Here is a 6,712-nt window from a genome sequence, read left to right as displayed (position 1 = left end):
TGAGTACTAAATAAATAATTAAAAAAAGCAGTTATTAAATACAGCATGTGCAACTCTTGACATTTATTGATTTGCTGCCTTTCAGCATCACTGAACAGGAATTAGTGAGCACTCAAGTAAACAGCTAGTGATAGAAAAACTATTTTAAGATGACGGTGAATGTCAAATGAACAATGACAATAGGCCATGCATCACACCCTGTAGCCCAGAGGTATCACTGCATGCATCAATTATGCACTGTGTGTTTTTTTTTTAAAAGGAAATGAAAGATCTGAATGTCCTGATCCATAGTTCTGGACTGATGCTGCCTCTTAACCTGTGCGGTAACATACCATGCATGAGCCTGCCACATTGCTACTGCTGCCACCTGGTCATCATTAGTCACAGTGGGACTACAACTGGGAGCTGCAGGACAGTATGGGTCACTTCACCACCAGACTGATGCATAATCATATTATTCAGTATGCAACAGGCAGTGAACATCCTAGACACAGTAGCTGGGTCGTACTAACAGGCACTCCCAGACTTGTCCAGGCACCAGAAATGGCTCTTTAGGACGCTAAGCACCCTCTCAATCACAATATGGGTTTGGGCAGGGATGTGTTATATTTCTCCTCTGTAGCTCCAAACGGATTTCTCACCGGAGTTATGAGACATGGCTGCAGTGGATATCCGGCATCCCCTTACATAAAAAAAAAAAGAAAGATGAGGGAAGACAACATAAGAAAACACAGATTAATATACAGCAATTACTTTTCATATTAATATTGATAACTATATACTCAAAAAATAGTTTCAGCTTACTAACAAGATGACCACTGGACACCCTACCATGTGAAAAGAGGCAGTAAATTGAACTAGTGTGCTAGATGTGGGAATCATGTGCACTGCCAGGATGCTGGGCAGAGATGGTTGTGATGCACCGCCATGCATTACATACTACCTGACAATTGATGGAATTATAGCCTTTCCTATTGTGGTACCACTCACCCTGTAGACCAGGAGGGGCCCTAATTGTGACAATGTGTTCAATCTGTGGCATCGAATACCTCAGGTAAATGCGCCATCACATAAAAGGTACGCATAGTCTGAGCTTGGTGAAGAGGTGACACTGGGAAATAGATGTACTGACCTACATGTGCCAAAACTACATCCAGCAACTCCTTCAGTATCCTTGAAGCAAAAGCCTGTGGGATTCCAAGGATGTCCCCAGACTGTTTTTGAAAGATCCTGTAGCAAGTATAGTTTGGGCCATAAGTACTGTGGTGTCCACAGGAACAGGAAATATAAGCATTCCTCCACTGCACCTCTGGTAGTCAAACATGCTCACTAAGACTCCCTGTCTACTCTAACCTTATCAAGGATTTCCTGATTATCAAAATCATAAGGAATAATCCTTTGCCTATATTTCCACCTTCTTTGTGGACAAGCGCCTCTGGATGCAAGTGGTTTTGCCCTGGCCAAGGCAAGCAACTCTGACCTAGAAATAGTAAAACTTGCCACAAGAGACAGCATTTTCACCAGCTGCAACTCTGGCACTTTTGGCGAAGATTCCCTTTTTGTACTGCATCTGCGAAAAGTACGAGAAAATGGGAAAAACTGACTATGGATTGCAGTTGTCGTAAAATAGTCTTAATTAGCATAAGAACATTTATGTCACTTCTTAATTATATTTCATTATCTATTGTTTTGCATACCTAAATTCATTTACACTATGAATTGGCATAACTGGCCTCTGTGAATCTCGACTTAGCTGCACCTTTCTATGTTCACCCCTGAATTCCCTAATGCATTTGCACTACTGACTATGACAACCCTAAAACTGAAATTACTATAGATATCAAATGTTTTCTGGGCAGTTGTAATATTTATGGCTGTACTTTTGTTAACTGTGTTTCATTAGTATATTCAAAAGACTGTTTCAAATTAGAAATTAAAGCAATCATCTGTCAACAAATCCAAGCGTCTCATGAGGAAATAAAACCCACAAGCTTCTAAGCTTCCAACAGCATCAAAGTGTGCAATATGTTCTGTTTTAAGCTGTTAGATACTATGCTATTTGTACCTGTAGATGAAGACAGGGTTGAATTGTATGTAAGTGCAATCTTGATGTCAAATCCAGCTTCTTTATGTACGTATTCATTCATTCATTCATTCGTTTATTTATTTTTGAACTGATTAATCCAGAATCTTTACACTATAATAAATAATAAAGTTATACTTTATCTAAAACAAGCACCAAATCTCCCTGGTTTATTGGCTTAAAACAGCTTTCAAAGAGTAATAAAAATAGACATGCATGTGCTGAGCACATAGCTACAAATGCACTGTTAAACTATATTTTGCATTTTTAAACTGTATTTTTGCTATATTGCTGATTTTTTAAAAACTGTTCTTGCTGCTTTGATGCACTTATTGTCTGCTGTAGCATAGATTAGATTCAGTCCTGCCAAATATGGTTCTGTTTGTTAAATTAAACACTAAACCAGGCTATCTGTTGTTGGAGAGGGCCCCCCTACACCCTTATGGCAGGAGAGTGCAGTTAGGACTCATCTGATTGAAGGTTGCTGGCACAGGGCTCAGTTTTGAGCGTTTTTATTGGTTACATTGTTTAATTCAGTTTGCTCACCATTGCTACATAGATTCATGGGTTCATTGAAGGTTACTAGGCTATTGGCCTTAGGGCCTTTATAAGCCTAGCCATGTTATAACCTTGTTCCCTTATTGACTAAGTTGTATTGTCTATATTTGAACAATGAGTCTATGATCAGTAATCACTGCCTTTATCCAAGAGGGGTATAGATGACACCCCTGGGGTAAATTTACAATCTCACATCCAGTTATCCAAGTTACACTTAGCTTAACTTAACTTAAATTTAACTGTTAAATATGGTTATTGAGGAGCTCTGTCCTACATGAACTGGAAGTTTGTTCCAAAGGAGTGGCAATCTCTGGGAAACATGTCTGTCTGTCTATCATGCCCTGTTAATGTTGCAGGCTAGGTTAGAATCCCTAGAGCAAGTGAATATTGTCCCATATGACTTGCGGATGCGCAGCATTTACATTAGGGCAGGGTCTGAGACTGCCCTGTGGACCAGGCATAAGTCACCTCTCAGCAGCCTATAAGATACAGAGTACAGTGACAGGGCCTTCAGTCTGTCCATGTAGGTCATGTGTTGAAGGCCCTGAATTTTCTTGATGAGAAACTTCTGAGATCTCTCCATTTGCTGCAGGTGTCTGGTGAGACACACACAGAAGTGGTCTGATGGGGGATGAGTACAGGAGAGTTATAACATCCTTAGCTCTGGATGCAATGTCCTTACTTATGAGATGTGTAACATAGAAGGCCTTCCTTACCACTGTGGACACATGGTGATCAAAGTTAAGGTTGCTATCAACCTGTGTTCCCAAATCTCTTACCACAGGGTTTGAGATAAGGGGGTTACTGTTGGTATTGTAATCTGCAGGGAGTTCCCCTTTGCTGAAAGGGTTGATGCATTTTTTGCATTTAGTTTTAGTCCAAGGCTTTGGCACAAAACATTTGTCTTTGTAAGCCCTTTTTGTAGTATGTCAACATCGTTAGAGGACTCAGTGATTGCACCCTGTTTGCAGTCATTAGCAAACCTGGTAAGCCACAGGCCATCTATTTTCACCTGGACTTTTGAGAAATAGATTCCAAACAGTAAGGGGCCCAGCACAGATCCTTGTGGTATATCACTGGTAACTGGTCTGCTGGTAGAAGTGGACTCTCCAACTTTGACTGTATGTGTTCTGTCAGTAAGCCAGTTAGCTACCCATCTAGGGCTATATGGATTAATTCCCAGCTGGATGAGTTTCTCAATGTTGCATAAGTGGGGAATTGTGTCAAGTCAAGATAGGCTGTATGTACTGTTTTGCCTTCATCCAGGGCTTTGGTGACATTCTTGAAGAAGTCCACCAGGTTTAAGAAGCATGATCTATCCTTAATGAAGCCAAATTGGGTCAGGTCACGAGTTTGAAGGTCACCTATGTCTTTGTTGATAAGGTCCATGATGATTCTCTCCATGGCCTTGCAGATAAGGCTGATTAGGCTTATGGGTCTATAGTTTCCAGTGTCGGTTGAAGGACCCCATTTGTGCAAAGGAATTACTGTTGTTTTTTTCCAGTCTGCTGGGACAAATCCAGTACTTAGGCTGTGGCTGAAGAAAGTACCAAGTGATTCTGCTAGGTCCTGTTTTAGACCATTTTGTAGGCAGCCTGGGATGTTATCTGGTCCCAAAGAGGCTGTGTTTTTGGACATGGAGAGTACAGTTATGACCTGCTCTTTGGAGATACTAGGTAAAAGACTGGTGACAGGTATGCTTTGGGGTATGTCTGTTGGGGACTGGGAGGGGGGGTGATGTTTGTGCCACATCTGTCTGCTAGCAGGTTGGTGATGTCCTCAGGGTCAGTATGAGTGGTACCATCCACTACTAGTTCGGCACAAAGTTGGGCCTTCCCTTTGAGATTTCTGACATAGCTAAAGAATACCTTGTGATTATCCTTAGCTTGGGATGCTAGTTTAGCTTTGTAATTGACTTTAGAGGACTTTACAAGATATCTAATTTGCTTGTTCAAGCTGTGGAGGTCGTCCTTCTTCTGTTGAGTCAGTTCCCTCTTGTTCTTGGACATTAGTTTTTTTTCTCTTGTTGTGTTACCTATTTATGCTTGATGTCCACCAGGGTGGCTTGTTTTTTTTTTGTTTGTTTTTTTTTTTTTAATGAGGGCCTTGTTCTGATCCGTTCAGCTACAGCTGAGTCTATACATTTGTACAGGTGTTTATACAGGGCATTTGTGTACACTTCTGTATAAGAGTCATTGTTGACAGTGGTAGCAGTGGGTTTGAAACAATTTATTCCATCGCTTAGGAGACTATTGTTTGTTTTGAAGACATTTTTCATGCTTTTTGCTCTTGAGGGGGGATCAGGTATAATCATTACTTTGAACAAGAATGATTTATGATTAGACCTTACCAGGGAGGGCAACACACAGAGGGTAGTGCAGAAATCCCATATGTTGGTGAGTACTAGGGATAGGACATTCAAGTTGCTTGTGTGGCTGCAGACTACCTGTTCCAGAGCACTTGTATTAACAAAGTCCAGAAACCTTAAGGCAAGCGTGTTTGTGCTCATATATGACTCCCAGTCGATGGAAGGATAGTTGAAATTACCCATACCCAAGGTGTTTGGCTGTATAGTGAGTGACTCAAGTAGGTCCAGGTAGGCAGAGTGGTTCTCATGGTTCATGGAGGGGGACCTATAACTAACAGTGATATGGAAGAGTGTTTTAGCTACAGTTAGTTGGACTTGGAGTAGCTCTAGAGAGTCATACTGTTTGAAACAGAAAATGATTGATTTCAACAATTAGCTAAGTTTCTGGTGTCATTCTAAGGGGATCCAGTATCTGTCTGCCTGGGATGACATGATTGATAGACCTCGATGCTTTGCCAGAGATGGCCTGCATCTGTCACCCCTGGCCTTCTGGATACTGGCCAAGGCTCTTGCCACCCCTATAGTGCCTTTTTTAAGTGGTGTTTCAAAGACCAAATTACCACCATAACAGCTACAAACAAATGCAATCTGAGGGTCATGCTGCTCAACGCTAGAAGTCTAAATCTCAAAATGCACTCGCTCAAAGCACTCCTTAAAATTACATTGCCATTTGTGCTGTAACAGAGACCTGGTTCAAGGCAGCAGAAAGCACCCCTGTACTACCAGGCTATAACTTATTCTACACCTTTCGGCAGCAGAACTTGGACCAAAGCTCCAAAGACGGTGGTGTTTCCATATTCATAAAGGATGCGCACACCTCCAGACTGGTAGTCCAACATAACGCATCACAGATACTTCAGGTGCAGCTAACATTGAGTAAGACAGGTCATAGCCTGCTATAGGTTCCCAGCCATGTCCCAAGACTCACACTCCACGTTCTGAAGCATCCTGGAGAATATTAGGGTCCAACCTAACACTCTCATACTGAATGACTTCAACTACCCCTCCATTAACTGGGAAAATTACTCATGTACCAATACACTTGCCCAATGTTTCCTAGAATTCATTAGTTCCAATGCCCTGGACCAGCTTGTTCTTACCCCCACTAGAGGTAGCAACATCCTTGACCTGGTCATTACTAACATGGGTGACTATTGCTCTACACCAAAAGTCAACTCCTCCCTGGTTAGATCTGACCACAAACTAATCACCTTGGAAATCCACATCCCTACCCCCCTCCCCACAAAGGTAACCACCATGAAAAACTTCTCCAAAGCTAATTTCAGGCTCCTAAAAATAAGTGTGGATAACTTCACGGCGCTCATGCAAATGGACAACAGGTGCATGACTGCTGAATCCTACACCAATGCCCTGTAAGAGCATGTACACAAATGCATGGATCTCGCCATACCAAATAGAACGAAGACGTTCTCCTCCAAATAAAGGAAGCCAATCTGGTGGTCCCCTGCCATAAACAAACTCTGCAACAGAAGGAGGAAACTGATGTGGAATAAGGTGAAGTCCCAAGACTGGAAAAAAACCCTAATCAGCCTCAACAAAAAGTTGAGATCCCTCATCACATCCTCTAAAGCTAGCTATGAAAACATAACTGCAGCAGATAGTAAAGACAAACACAAGGCCTTCTATAGTTATGTAAAGAATCTCCACAGCAATACCCAGATTTGTTCTGAGCTACAGCACAA

The sequence above is a fragment of the Protopterus annectens genome, chromosome 11.part0 (genome assembly GCF_019279795.1).
Source record: "Protopterus annectens isolate FY-2018-M chromosome 11.part0, PAN1.0, whole genome shotgun sequence".
In the NCBI taxonomy this organism is placed as follows: Eukaryota; Metazoa; Chordata; order Ceratodontiformes; family Protopteridae; genus Protopterus; species Protopterus annectens.
The sequence above is the reverse complement of the archived record's forward strand: the minus strand, read 5'-3'. Positions refer to the sequence as shown.